Here is a 15658-nt window from a genome sequence, read left to right as displayed (position 1 = left end):
AAACACGCCAAGCTGGACGAGCTGAAAGGACGAGTGCGTGTGGATAAAATGAATGCTCTTCAGTGGAGTTTGGGCACCCAACAAGCAATGTTCGCAAGACCTCAAGGTAACCAAGAAAACATTACACAGGCTAGTTTTGTGGTAAGTGAGCTAATCGCCAAGAAACTGAAACCACATTCAGAAGGGGAGTTTGTGAAGGAGTGCTTTGTCGCTGCCGCGGAACTGCTTGCACTGGACAAAGTGAGACTTTTCCAACGTGTCAGTTTGTCTCGAAGAACCGTCTCCGATCGGATTACTGACATGGCACAAGACATTGAGAAAACACTGAAGGATACCGCGAGGGATTTTCAGTTTTTCTCTTTAGCCTGCGACGAGACAACAGACATCACAAATACCGCCCAACTCACCATTTTTGTGCGTGGGATTACAGCCAAGTTGGATACGCGGGAGGAAATGCTGTCTTTGCAAGCCATGCATGGCACTACCAAAGGTGAGGATTTGTTTGAGCAAGTTGTTTTGGCTATGAACAAATTTGACCTACAGTTTGACAAGCTAAGTGGACTGGCTACAGACGGAGCCCCAGCCATGGTTGGCGGCAGAAAGGATTGACTGCGTTGGTTAAAAAAGAAATGAGTCGTCTCAGTCTGGATCCAAATGAGTCGGTTGTGTGGCAAAAATAAATTAAATAGGATTGTGTCAATGGCAAGCAAAATAGTGGGAAAACCCCCAAAACATCTAGCTAACCTCTACACTGAAAGGCTGAGGAGGAAATCTACAAGAATAGTGGCAGACTGTTTCCATCCTTTTTTTAGCCAAATTGATCTTCTGAAGTCTGGGAGGTGATATAGGGCCCCTCTGGCTAAAAGCATATTTAAAAAAAATTTATTCCAAATTCCATTAGCATTCTTAACTCAACAAAGTGAGTGATCTACAGACACTGATAACTGCTATTTGTTATTTTATTTTATTCTATTTTGCACAACCCTTTGTGTTTGTTGTCTGTGTTGCTGTTTGTCAAGTTGTGTTGTGGAAATGTGTGTTGTTTGCATGTTATATGTGATGGTGAGCCAAAGATAATTTTCCACCTTGGTGGACAATAAAGATTTATTCTATTATTCTATTCTATCTCATCCGTTTCACATCACACTACAATCATTTGCATTACTGCTGTATCTGCTGCTGTTGATCATTTGCACTACTGTTCATATTCACCTCATAATCTGCTTTTCTAGCATCTTCTCCGTTACAGATATTGTACGGTATTTGCATTACTGTTATTTTGTACATTGATTTTTGAGTGCATATATATATATATATATATATATATATATATATATATATATATATATATATATATATATTATGATTTTACAAGTAAGGTGAGAGAGAAATGGCATTTCGATTCTCCTATATGTCCTGGATAGTGAATTGACAATATAAAATCTTTGAATCTTAAAATGTTTTCCTACCAATGGAAATGTTGCCTGAGTTCACTGTGCAAATACAAAGTGGATCATTTGCTATTTCATGCATGCCCATACATATATGGTGCCATCAAATGAACTGAATTGGTTTGCTGCCTTGAGATGAAGAAATGGGGTAGTTTTCTAGTCTTTTGTAAGTTTTGTGCAGTTTTAACGATGCTTTGTTTACCAAAATGTGAACTGTGTAGCCTGTATAGAGTAGATGTGAACTTGTCATAACACCTGTTGATGTAGGTTTGAGTGTTTTTATCTATAATAATATACTACCACTTTAAACACTAAGAGACACACGCAGCTCTGAGGGGAAAAAAAATTAAGAGACCACCGCAAAATTATCAGTTTCTCTGGTTTTACTATTTATAGCTATGTGTTTGAGGAACACAAACATTTTTGTTTTATTCCGTAAATTACTGACAACATTTCCCCCTAATTCCACGTTAACGTATTGTCGCTCAGAGCATTGAATTACAGAAAATGACAACTGCTCAAAATAAAAATTATAAAAAAGGGTTTTCAGGCCTCGAATAAGGCACAGAAATCAATCTCATATTCAATTTTAAACAAACACAATACTAGTGTTTGAATTTAAGATGAGTTCAAAAATCAATATTTGGTGGAATAACTGATATTTAATCACAGCTTTCATGCATCTTGTCATGCTCTCCACCAGTCTTTCACATTGTTCTTGGGCGACTTTATGCCACTCCTGGTGCAAAAATTCAATCAGCTCATCTTTGTTTGATAGCTTGTCACCATCCATCTCCTCTTGATCACATTCCAGAGGTTTTCAATGGGGTTCAGGTCTGCAGATTGGGCTGGCCATGACAGGGTCTGGCACTTGTGGTCCTCCATCCACAGCTTGATTAACCTGGCTGTGTGGCATGGAGCATTGTCCTGCTGGAAAACCCAATCCTCGAAGTTAGGAAACTTTGTCAGAGCAGAAGGAAGCAAGTTCTTTCAGGAAAACCTTGTACTGTACATGGCTTGATTCATGTGTCCTTCACAAACAAAACTCTGCCTCATTGCAGCCTTGCTGAAGCATCCCCAGATCATCACCGATCCTTCGCCAGATTTCACAATGGGTGCAAGACACTGTGGCTTGTAGGTCTCTCCAAGCCTCCGTCTAACCATTAAATGACCAGGTGATGGGAAAAGCTGAAAATTGGACACCTCAGAGATGACGACCTTACTCCAGTTCTCTATGATCCATTGAAATCAACAAAAGAATTGCTTCACCAGAAGAAAATTAAAGTTTTGGAATAGCCCAGCCAGAGCCCAGACCTAAATCCAATTGAAAATCTGTGGGGTGACCTGAAGAGGGCTGTGCACAAGAGATGCCCTCGCAATCTGACAGATTTGGAATGCTTTTGCAAGGAAGAATGGGCAAATATTGCCAAGTCTAGATGGGGCAGGCTGAAAGACTCCGACCCCAATAGACTGAATGCTGGAATTAAATCAAAAGGTGCTTCAACAAAGTATTAGTTTAAGGGTGTGCATACTTATGCAACCAGCTTATTGTATGTTTTTCCCCCTAACTGATTTGTTTTTCAATTAAATTGTACAGGTTATAGATCACATTAAAGGTAGGAAAAGTTTTGAAATTATTTAGCGTGGTCTCATTTTTTTTTTTTTTTTTACATCAGAAAAGCCTTTCATTTTAACAGGGTGTGTAGACTTTTTATATCCACTGTATGGTTGCCCTATGAATAACTTGACCTTAAAGTGTTACTAAATAGTTTTGTAGAGAGGCGTTCACATTCCTGGTTTTCATTGTTTTTTTCACCCTGTCTTTATCTCTACTTTCACTCTGCTGAAGTCACAGTCATGTACAGTTCATGTCTCCTATTCAGCTTGTCACTGACCATAATGTTGTTCATCACTTGCCTAAATATAAGGCTGTGGTTAAAAGAATGAAACTAACTGTTAAGCAAATACAGGTGTGGTCTGACACAAGCAAAGAATTACTTAGAGACTGCTTTGATAACACAAATTGGGACATTTTCTTTGAATCCTGTTTGGGTGGGGATGAACTCACAGACAGTATTACATCATATCTTTAATTCTGTGAAGACTGTGTCTCTGAAACAAAGTCTGTGAAAATATTCCCAAATAATGAACCCTGGGTTTCTAAACAACTAAAAATACTCCTCAATGAAGGGAAGGTTGCTTTTTGTCCTGGTAATATATGGTAGATCTAATGTAGGAAAAAAGGAGACAATTGAGAGGCAGTATCTTAAAGGCAAAAATAGAGTATAAAAATAAAATAGAGAGTAATTTCTTTCTATTTGTGTATATGCATATAGATGTGTGTGTGTGTGTATGTATGCATATGTGTTTATGCATATGTGTGTGTGTGTGTATGGATATATGTAAATTATATTTAGGTTTTTCTAAATGCAAAGTCAGAAATAACCCTAACCCTAACCCCAGCTGCCATTTGCCATTCTTTTTGTAGGTCACTTGATGTCATTCTATGGTTGTTGAGTGACATTTGAAGGAATTGACGATCATCTTCATCAGTGGAGAGTCGTTTTCACCCACTGCCAGTCTGTAACTTTGCTGTCTTGTTTATTTGTCAAGTTCTTGTTTATTTGTCGATAATGGCCCATCTAATTAAAAATTGGCATACTTATCAAGGCCATATCCTTCTGTCTAGGCATGGATTTCTGAGCATCAGTCCTCTAGAGCTTGAGTCACCTACACCAAACCACACACACCTCGACTTAAACCCTACACACCTGGACACTTGTCTAGACCAGAAACAGACTCACCTGGACCAAGAACACACTCTTCTACCCCAAAACACATTCATCTGAACCATATCACACGATCTTGAATCCAGAACACTCACTGACACACACACACACACACGTCAACCATTTATCTAATCTTTAGAATACTTGTGCATGTACATTATAATTTACAATAGCTGATAGTGTTTAAAGCTATAGTGTATATGGTTCAGGGACTGGCACTGAAATGAAAATCAACAGAATAAAAATGCTATAAGAGTCAAGAATTCAAATCTTTTTTTGTCATACGTGCAGTCATAAGTACAGTGTAGTGAGCACAATGAAATTCTTACTTGGCTGTCTCTCTACAGCCAAGACCAGACAGTAAACATGCAGTAACCATGCAGTATCCATAATCTAACCCACTCCTGGTAAATACACTGCTAGTCTAGCTTGGTAAGGAGCTGAGGGACAGACTCTAATGACCATAAATGAAAGTACACAGACGACAAGGTAAATTGCAACTGTAACTTTTAGTAATTTTGCAGAATAACAAATGAATAACAAATAAATGAAAAAAAATAAATGGGCCCTTTAAAAATAATGAGTTGTTGTCCAGTAGTCAATAGAGTCTGTATATTTGTCCTGTTAATCCACTATAAGTTTCTTAATGTTTGTAACTGCTCACGTGGCAGTTTCTTGTGATAAGAATGCAGTCTTTAAGGATATGTGTAGCAGTTCTGGAAACTGGCACCACTCAACCATCAGGTGGAGTGTTGGATGAGTATTCGATGAGTCAAGCTGCGGTCTACGAAAAATCAGCTGGGAGGCTCGCCATCAGCTGCTCTTCAGAAATGGCATTCGCTCCGTCCTTAAGACCTGACCTGTTGGATTTTGCAAACAGGACTTTAAGAATTTGTCAGATCTATTTGTTGTACAACACTCATACTAAAGTATAACAATCATGTAACACTAAGTGTCACATCCAGTATAATACTCAGTGATAACATGTTCAGGCCTTTCATTACACTCTAGTTCAATATAATTCTCCATCAGTATCTAAATCAATACACTATAACACTAGCATACATTTGTACACTACAGTACTGACTAAACAAAAATAATAGCATAGCTATTGTGACAGAAGCATTAAGCTTTACCTCACTCAAATATTACAAAAAATTAGCAGGGTCCATGTTAGATGACATGTTACATACAGTGTGGCTCTACTGATATTTGCAATGCCCACTGGTGAAAGTACATATCATATTAACATCACAACTCGGGATGCACACTGGTGTCGGCCCAACATTTATATCGCTCAAATTATTATTTTAAATACAGGGATATAGACCTGTAGCATGCAGAAAAGACAGGATTTTCTTGTCTATGAGCGAATGTTTCTCATTTTGACCCAGAAGTGTCTTTAAAGAAAAAGAAGAAACCCCTATATCAGCTACCTCAATAAACAATTTCTTTCTTCACTGTATTTTTTGCAATGTAATACATAGACATAATACATAGAAATACATATTCAAAAAGGAGTGAGAAGAAGTATAACCTATAAACTCCCACCCCTTCTCCTTAAATAATGAATAACAATAACAAGCTTCCTTGCTACCTGTCTAGATGCTCGTGCCTGATACTTATAGATAAATAAAATGTATTTCTGACTTTGTATTTAGAAAAACCTAAATGTAATTTACATATATCCATACATACCCATATATATATATATATATATATATATATATATATATATATATATATATATATATATTATATATATATATATAAAACATACACTATAGTGCCAAAAGTATTTGCTCACCTGCCTTGACTCACATATGAGCTTAAGTGACATCCCATTCCTAATCCATAGGGTTCAATATGATGTCGGTCCACCCTTTGCAGCTAGAACAGCTTCAACTCTTCTGGGAAGGCTGTCCACAATGTTTAGGAGTGTGTTTATGGGAATTTTTGACCATTCTTCCAGAAGCGCATTTGTGAGGTCACACACTGATGTTGGACGAGAAGGCCTGGCTCTCAGTCTCCACTCTAATTCATCCCAAAGGTGTTCTATCGGGTTGAGGTCAGGACTCTGTGCAGGCTAGTCAAGTTCATCCACATCAGACTCTGTCATCCATGTCTTTATGGACCTTGCTTTGTGCACTGGTGCACAGTCATGTTGGAAGAGGAAGGGGCCAGCTCCAAACTGTAAAAACAGTCTGCATGCCTAGGTGCTTGATTTTATACACCTGTGGCCATGGAAGTGATTGGAACACCTGATTCCGATAATTTGGATGGGTGAGCAAATACTTTTGGCAATATAGTGTACATACACATACATACATACATACATACATACATACATACACACACACACATATCTACATACTGTGGCAGCGGGGGCGTGGCCAAGCAGCAGTCTGTGAATGGAGGGCAGGGTCGGGGAAGGTAAGTGGCTAGTTAATTACACCTGATGTTAATGTGTGTGTGTGTGTGTGTGTGTGTGTGTGTGTGTGTGTGTGTGTGTTTGTTGCAGGGATGGAGTATAAAGGGAGGGGGAGAGGAGAGAAGACACTTGCTCCCCAACCAGACGATTGATGAGTGTGTGCGTGTCTGTGTGACTGGGAGTTTGTTAAAAAGGCTGAAAAGCTGCAAATAAAGAGTTTTGTGAAACTCAGTTCTGGCCTGCCGTACTTCTGTGCTCCACCCACCCGCTCAACCTGCCACAGTGGTGCCGAAACCCGGGACGCACAGAAGGGAACCGCCCCATGGAGTCCTCCCCGTTCAAGGAGCTCATCCTGACCCTCGCTACCGCCCAGCAGAACCAGCATCAAGAGCTGATCACCCTCCGGAAGGAGCAGCAGCAGCACTTCGAAGCCTTGATGCTGGCCCAGCGGGAAGATCGCCAGGCGTTCCGGCACTGGTTCACATCAGCAGGGCCACCGGCCGCCGCTGCCGCCACCCTCACGAAGATGGGACCGCAGGACGATCCGGAAGTGTTCCTCGCTCTCTTTGAGCAAACAGCCGAGGCATGGGGGTGGCCGCTGGAGCAGCATGCGGCGTGCCTCCTCCCACTCCTAACTGGCGAGGCGCAGCTCGCAGCGCAGCAGCTCCCTGCTGACAGCCAGCTGGTCTTTCCCGACCTGAGGAAAGCCATCCTGCAGCGGCTCGGCCGCTCCCCGGAACAACACCGTCAGCGCTTCCGGACGCTGACACTGGAGGAGGTCGGCCGGCCGTTTGCATTCGGCCAGCAACTCCGGGACGCCTGCCGGCGGTGACTGAGGGCGGAAGACCGCGACGCTGAGGAGATCATCGATCTGGTGGCACTGGAGCAGTTTATCTCTCAACTTCCGGAAGGAACGGCGGAATGGGTCCAGTGTCACCGCCCGGCGTCGCTGGAATGAGCCATCGAGCTGGCGGAGGACCATCTGGAGGCGGCGCTGATGGCAGGCAGACGAGGTGCCTCCCCTCGCTTCTCTTCCCCCTCTCTCTCTCCCTCTCTCTCTCCTGTCTCTTGTCCCCCTCCCCACCCCGTTCCCCTGCCACGAAGGCGACGGCTGGCTCCTCCCCAGCCGGCCCGTTGCACCCGTGGTGTCCTCCTATCTGCCTCTTCTGTGTCTGTGTGGTCTCCCCCTCAGGTGAGTGACACCCATAACACCAGTGCAGAGGGAAAGCCTGGGCCGGTGTGCTGACGTGGCGGGGAATCAGAGCGTCTCCCGAATCAGAGCCCCGCAAGGGAGGTGGGGGCTGTCATCCAGATCCCCGACGCGCCAGAAACCGCCCCTGATTGGGCCGGAGCATATCGCGTACCGGTGAGTATTCAAAGGGATACATATCACGCTTTGGTGGATTCCAGTTGCAATCAGACCTCAATTCACCAACGCCTGATGCAAGGTGAGGCATTGGGGGGAGCACAAGCGGTGAAAGTGTTGTGTGTGCACGGGGATATTCACCATTACCCTCTAGTGTCTGTCCATATTCTATTCTGGGGCCAAACGCATAAAATGAAGGCGGCGGTTAATCCTTGTCTTACCCACTCGTTGATCTTGGGTACTGATTGGTGGGGATTTAAAGAATTAATGGAATATTTAACATGCAGTGGGTCCTGCCCTAGTAGGTCACGGGAAGATCCTGGTGTGGCATTGGCTGGAGAAGCTGTCACAGAGCCGTCTGCGTCAACACCGCGTCGGAGCGAGGAGCACTCCGCTCCTCCTCCCTCTCTCAGGGATTCCCTTGGGGATTTCCCATTAGAGCAGTCGTGGGACGAGACTCTGCGGCATGCGTTTGACCAAGTGAGAGTAATCGATGGTCAAACTCTTCAGCCGAGCGCAGCGCCAACCTTCCCCTATTTTGCTATTATGAATGATAGATTGTACCGAGTGACACAGGACACTCAAACCAAGGAACGAATAACCCAGTTGTTAATCCCAAAGAGCCTTAGGGAACTTGTATTCCATGCGGCTCACTTTAATCCCATGGCTGGACACTTGGGGCAAGACAAAACACTAGCCCGAATAATGGCCCGGTTCTATTGGCCTGGGATTCGTGGGGATGTCCGTCAGTGGTGTGCGGCGTGCCGTGAATGCCAATTAGTAAATCCCGTGGCCACTCCAAAAGCGCCGTTGTGCCCTCTTCCTCTAATCGAGACCCCGTTTCAGCGAATTGGGATGGATCTCGTCGGGCCATTAGATCAGTCAGCATGGGGATATCACTTTATTTTAGTTCTGGTGGACTATGCAACGCGATATCCGGAGGCAGTGCCTCTCCGCAATATCTCAGCACGCAGTATTGCGGAAGCACTCTTCCACGTTATCTCCCGGGTCGGGATTCCGAAAGAAATCCTGACAGACCAAGGCACCTCGTTTATGTCACGCACACTGCGCGAGCTGTATGGGTTACTGGGGATTAAGTTCATCCGCACCAGTGTCTATCACCCACAAACGGATGGATTAGTAGAGCGATTCAACCAGACACTCAAAAACATAATCCAGAAATTCGTTAGTGAAGATGCGCATAATTGGGATAACTGGCTCGAACCCCTGTTGTTCGCAGTACGAGAGGTCCCGCAAGCCTCCACAGGGTTTTCTCCCTTCGAATTATTATATGGGCGTAAGCCGCGTGGCATTCTGGATGTGCTGCGGAAAAATTGGGAGGAAGGACCTTCACCGAGTAAAAATGAAATCCAGTACATTCTTGACCTGCGCGCAAAACTCCACACCCTCACGCAATTAACACAGGAGAATTTACAGCAGGCACAAGAACGTCAAAGCCGGCTGTACGATAGGGGCACGCACCTTAGAGAATTCACGCCGGGAGAAAAAGTACTCGTATTAATGCCCACGTCGAGTTCTAAATTAGTTGCCAAGTGGCAAGGGCCCTTCGAGGTCACACGGCGAGTCGGGGACATCGACTATGAGGTAAAGTGAATGGATAGGGGCGGGGCACTACAAGTATACCACCTCAACCTTTTAAAATGCTGGAATGAGGGGGTCCCCGTGGCATTGGCGTCAGTCGTCCCGGAGAAGGCAGAGCTGGGGCCGGAGGTAAAAAAGATAACATTGTGGACCACTCCGGTCCCTTGTGGAGACCACCTGTCACTGACCCAACTCACGGAGGTAGCCAGGTTGCAGAAGGAGTTTTCTGACGTATTCTCGCCCCTTCCGGGTCGTACCCACCTCATAGAACACCACATTGAAATGCCCCCGGGGGTGGTAGTGCATAGCCACCCTTACCGCTTGCCTGAACACAAGAAAAAGGTGGTTCAGGATGAACTCAAGGCCATGCTCGAAATGGGCATAATCAAGGAGTCCCACAGTGACTGGAGCAGCCCAGTGGTCCTGGTTCCCAAGACTGATGGGTCGGTCTGGTTCTGTGTGGACTATAGAAAGGTCAACGCGGTGTCTAAATTTGACGCATACCCAATGCCTCGCATTGATGAGTTGCTTGATCGGTTAGGCGCTGCTCGCTTTTATTCGACACTGGATCTAACCAAGGGATATTGGCAGATCCCCTTGACTCCTCTATCCCGAGAGAAAACAGCCTTTTCCACACCGTTTGGTTTACACCAATTCGTCATACTCCCCTTTGGGTTATTTGGGGCACCCGCTATGTTCCAGCGGCTTATGGACAGGGTCCTCTGCCCTCATGCTGCCTACGCAGCTGCCTATCTAGACAACATAATAATCTATAGTCATGATTGGCTGTGGCACTTGGAACACCTGAGGGCTGTTCTAAAGTCGCTGAGGCGAGCGGGCCTCACAGCTAACCCAAAAAAGTGTGCGATTGGGTGGGTGGAAGTACGGTATCTGGGGTTCCACTTGGGTCATGGGTAGGTGTGTCCCCAAATTAACAAGACTGCAGCGATTGCGGCCTGCCCGAGGCCCAAGACCAAAAAGGAGGTGAGGCGGTTCTTGGGGCTGGCTGGCTATTATCGTAGGTTTATACCTAACTATTCAGACATCACCAGCCCGCTAACCAACCTCACTAAAAAGGGGGCGCCACATCCGGTCCAGTGGACGGAGCAGTGCCAACAGGCCTTCTAGGAGGTAAAAGCTGCACTGTGTGGGGGGCCACTTTTACACTCCCCTGAGTTCTCTCTCCCCTTTATTTTACAGACTGATGCACTGGACAGGGGGCTGGGAGCCATTTTGTCCCAGGAGGTGGAGGGTGAGGAGCGCCCGGTGCTGTACATCAGCCGGAAGCTGTCGATGCGCGAGAGCAAGTACAGCACAATTGAAAAGGAGTGTCTCGCCATCAAGTGGGCGGTCCTCGCTCTCCGATACTACCTGCTGGGGCGCCCTTTCACTCTCTGTTCAGACCACGCGCCCCTCCAGTGGCTCCACCGCATGAAGGATGCCAATGCATGGATCACCCATTGGTATCTCGCGCTCCAGCCATTTAAGTTCGAGGTGATCCACAGGCCGGGGGCGCAGATGGTGGTGATGGACTTCCTGTCCCATCGGGGGGGGAGTCAGCTTCAGGCCGGACGGCTCCCTGGCCTGAGTCGGGCGGTGGGGGTATGTGGCAGTGGGGGCATGGCCAAGCAGCAGTCTGTGAATGGAGGGCGGGGTCGGGGAAGGTAAGTGGCTAGTTCATTACACCTGATGTTAATTTGTGTGTGTGTGTGTGTGTGTGTGTGTGTGTGTGTGTGTGTGTGTGTGTTTGTTGCAGGGATGGAGTATAAAGGGAGGGGGAGAGGAGAGAAGACGCTCGCTCCCCAACCAGACGACTGATGAGTGTGTGCGTGTCTGTGTGACTGGAAGTTTGTTAAAAAGGCTGAAAAGCTGCAAATAAAGAGTTTTGTGAAACTCAGTTCTGGCCTGCCGTACTTCTGTGCTCCACCCACCCACTCAACCTGCCACACATACATATACACAAATACATCCCGATATACACACACCTCCCCATACATACATACATACATACATACATACATATATCCATATAAAATATATCCATTATAAGCATACACCTTCACATACAGTCCGCATGCACAACCCACGCACGCAGACACGAAAAGCAACAGAAAAGTGTTCTCATAACACTTAGTGCTACCCATCACCTCCCTCATCCCTGTACCTCTTGAAAATCGTGTCTTTGAACCTCATTTTAAACTGTTTCATGTTTGGACACTGCTTCAACTCCATGGTGAACCTGTTCCATAGTCTCACCCTGCTAACTGAAACACAAAAACTTTTCCTGTTTGTACGAAATAAAGTTAAATTAAAGTTAATTTTTCCCCTTAAATTATAACTCCCCTCATGGATACTGAATATTTTTTGTATATTTATTGGTAATAGATTATTTTTAGCTTTGAACATTATTTGAGCTGTTTGTGAATCCCATGGTTTTGGGAAGGTTGCTGAGTTTCATCAGTAGAAATGAGAGCCTGTTAATGTAGGATCAATAGAGGTCAGGCTTGTTAAAGCACAAAATTGTACTACCTTGTAGGCATGTAGCAATACATCATGCAATGATAAACCATGATGCAAATTTTTTGATGATTTGAATCGAGGAGATAAAAAGTAAAAAATGAACTCTTTCCTTCTTCAGTTCAGGGTGATTAAATCATTCATGACAGTCTTTAATCGTCCACCACTAAATTTCTCGAAGGATGTTGGAGAATCTGCCACAGTTCTTCTGAAGACTCTGACTGTCGCACTTCCTTCTGTCTCTGCACTAAAACAGCACAACTGATTATAGTGTGGGTTGGTTTTGTCAAAAAAGTGGTCTGGTGTCATAAGTTGCTTTCTTTACTGACATGCAAACATTTTTTTTTGTAGCATTTAACTTTTTGTCGGAAAAGTAATGTTTGGAAATCTGACTTTTTTTTTGTACTGATGCAATAAAGCAGAAGGCATAAAAATCTGTACAAGAAAATTAGGATGCCTAAGATCAGTTTTTTTTATTTATTTTTGTAATAATTAATAAAATTAATTAATTCTGCGTTAATATTTGCAGGGGATAACAGATTACTGCAAAGGTTGTCTTGACTTATTTTCTGTAACACCCTGAGCACACAGCAGAGGGAGGCACAGAGCTGCTTCTGGTAATAGTGTAGTCCCATGAGAACTACATTACCCATCATGCATTGTGGTCATTACTGCTTCTGGCTGTACCTGGGACTGAAACACTCAGACCTTGAGTCTTCTGATGAGGTGAGAGCAGTGAACAGTCTAACAGGTTTCCAGGCAGCAGAAGTGGAAGCCCCACCCCTTCACCCAATCTCATCTTTCACTTTCTATCCAGGAAGACAGAGAAAGTTTTGAGTTCAGAAACGTGAAATAAAATCCATTTGTAGTCTTGACTTTGCTAACGTTACACAAGTATATATTTAACAGTCTATTGTATGGATGACACTCAAACATTTCTGCCCAAAATCATTAAAAAAAATTTCAGTTTTTACCAGAAAGAAGAAAAAAGGATTTTAATTTGACCCAAAAAGATTCAATAAACCTGAAACAAAATGTCAGCTTCAGTAATTTATTCATCAAATCATGTGAATGGAGATAATGATGATTAGAAACAGAGCTTCAACAGAGAAAATGTTGTTCAGATGGACATTATACAACCAATTTATAAAATAATGATATAAAATGTGGTGTTTTTTTTAAAAACAGTTTACTACACATTACTACAGAATCACTTCAAAACCCACCATCCAGCTGAGAGCTCATAATTGTACAGCTGATAACACCTTCTCTATTCTCCTTAAACCAGATATGGTGAAATGGCTTGTTTTAATGGTTCTGGATGATTAAATGCTTTACTGTAATATTTTAGTCCATTATAAATTTCTTTACTACAGCATTTATACAGTACTACAATATTTATACAGTACTGTACAGTTCTGCATCCACACCATCCCAGGGTCTTGTTCAACTGCTTTCAGTACTGTTCAAAATAACCCGTATGATTTAAAACCTGTCTTGTTTTTTTTGCGCCCTGTGTTTAGAACCAATTACAAACTGACCTGAAACTTAGAGTTGGTCTCACGTTTTTCAAGTGATTTTTAATTATTTGCAGGCAGAAACATCCAGCTGTAGATGTTTTGTTTGACTTTTTGGAATACTATTTTTGATGAACTTTTGTTGATTACTTTTAAATTACCACTTCATTGTGTAATTTATTCTGTAAATTATTTAATGTGTGTATGGATGTATGTATTGGCTCCATGTTTTGTTAACTGTGGTGCTGCCTGTCTTGGCCAGGACATGCTTATAAAAGAGATTTTTAATCTCAGTGAGTCTTTCCTGGTTAAATAAAAGTTAAAAACAAAAACACCTGGATCAGGTTTCAAAGATACTGCTGTTGGCCAGATATTGTACTGTATATTTAATAGACTCACAGAACATCAGAGAATAACAAACGTACACCAGCATGCCCCTTTAGTAAGATCCCAGTACAAGCTCCTGTTCCATCTTCAGGATTGTTCCTACAGGATCATCACTGAGCCATGGAGAGGAAAGCAAGCTAAAGCCTCAACAGAGACAACAGAGCAGGTGCAATGAGCATTAACACTAACAGGAAGAGACAAAGACCTCCAGTGGTGAAGGTTTATAGAACTTTATTGAACAATATAAACTTTTTTTAATGAGTTACAGGAAGCAGAATGTAAATAAATGTAGAATGTAGAAGAAAGTACAGATAAAAAGATGACAGACTGTGCAAATAATAAAATTCTTATTTATGTAAACAATCAATTAACAATTCCTTAATGTAAATGGTAATAATAAATGAACTGCAGTGTTCCTACAGAACTTCTTAGCAAAGATGAAACATAAATCCACCAATCTATCAAGTCTGATCAGTTTCTGATCACTTTACATGCAACTACTGTAGTGAGGAGGAAGAGCAGAGCGGCCACACCCACACCACCAAACATCAGCACTCGTTCACACAAACTCCTTTCACCTGGGGGGGAGACAGGGTTGTCAGGAAAAGAGAGAGAGACCCGTTTTAAAATGCATGAATTGAAAAAGTAAAATATTACACATGAATTCTGAATCATTTCTTGCCTTCAGTCTCCTCAACCACTTCTTGTATATTTTGGGTCGGGACTGTGAAAGAAGAAAGAAAGCACAACTTTATTCATCACACACTTGTGAAATTTCCTTTCTGCATTTAATCCATCTGAAGCGGTGAACACACACATGCACACGAGGAATGAGCACATACACATACACATAGGAAAATAGAGATTCCCCACAGCAGATTCAGCTCCTTCTGTGTTACAGCAGAATGGAACGATTGGAAGGAAATGTACAATCCTGTGTTCTGGCCGTCTGGGTCAGTCATCCGATGTTACTTTGAGCCACGCCGTGCCAAAGGAGCAGGCGTGGCGAATTTACCCAAGTCAACCGGAGAGCAGGTGTTCTGCCCTGCTGCATGCGAGGGTCCGTCCGCCCCATCACTGATTGCGGAGATCAAGGGCCCTACTGGGAGCGACAAGAGCGCATAATGCGTGTGGTGTATTACAACTCTCGTGGTCTTCGAGTTGGCCACACGGCGGCTGACAAGGCCAGGCTTCTGGTTGTTGACGCGTTGTTGGATGATTGTGATGTACTGTGTATTCAGGAGAGCTGGATGGCCAAACAAGACTTGGACAAATTAAATTACCTGCACTCGGATTTCCATGGTGCCGGTGAATCAACCACTGACCTCAGCACAAAGATTGTCAGAGGTAGGATTGCTGGAGAGGTGGGGATATTATGGAATGTAAAGTATGACTCTATGGTGAAAGTTTTGCGCCTTAGCGTGGACTGGGCTATTGGACTAGAATTTAACTGCAATGGAAAGATTTTTATTATTCTTAACATATATACACCATACGAATCATATGATCATGTTGATGAGTATGTAAGTAGGCTTGCTTGTATTCAATCTTTCATCAAAGATAACAGCTCAACATGCATTTATGTTTTGGGTGACTTT

Source organism: Neoarius graeffei, chromosome 2 (assembly GCF_027579695.1).
Source record: "Neoarius graeffei isolate fNeoGra1 chromosome 2, fNeoGra1.pri, whole genome shotgun sequence".
NCBI lineage: Eukaryota > Metazoa > Chordata > Actinopteri > Siluriformes > Ariidae > Neoarius > Neoarius graeffei.
The sequence above is the reverse complement of the archived record's forward strand: the minus strand, read 5'-3'. Positions refer to the sequence as shown.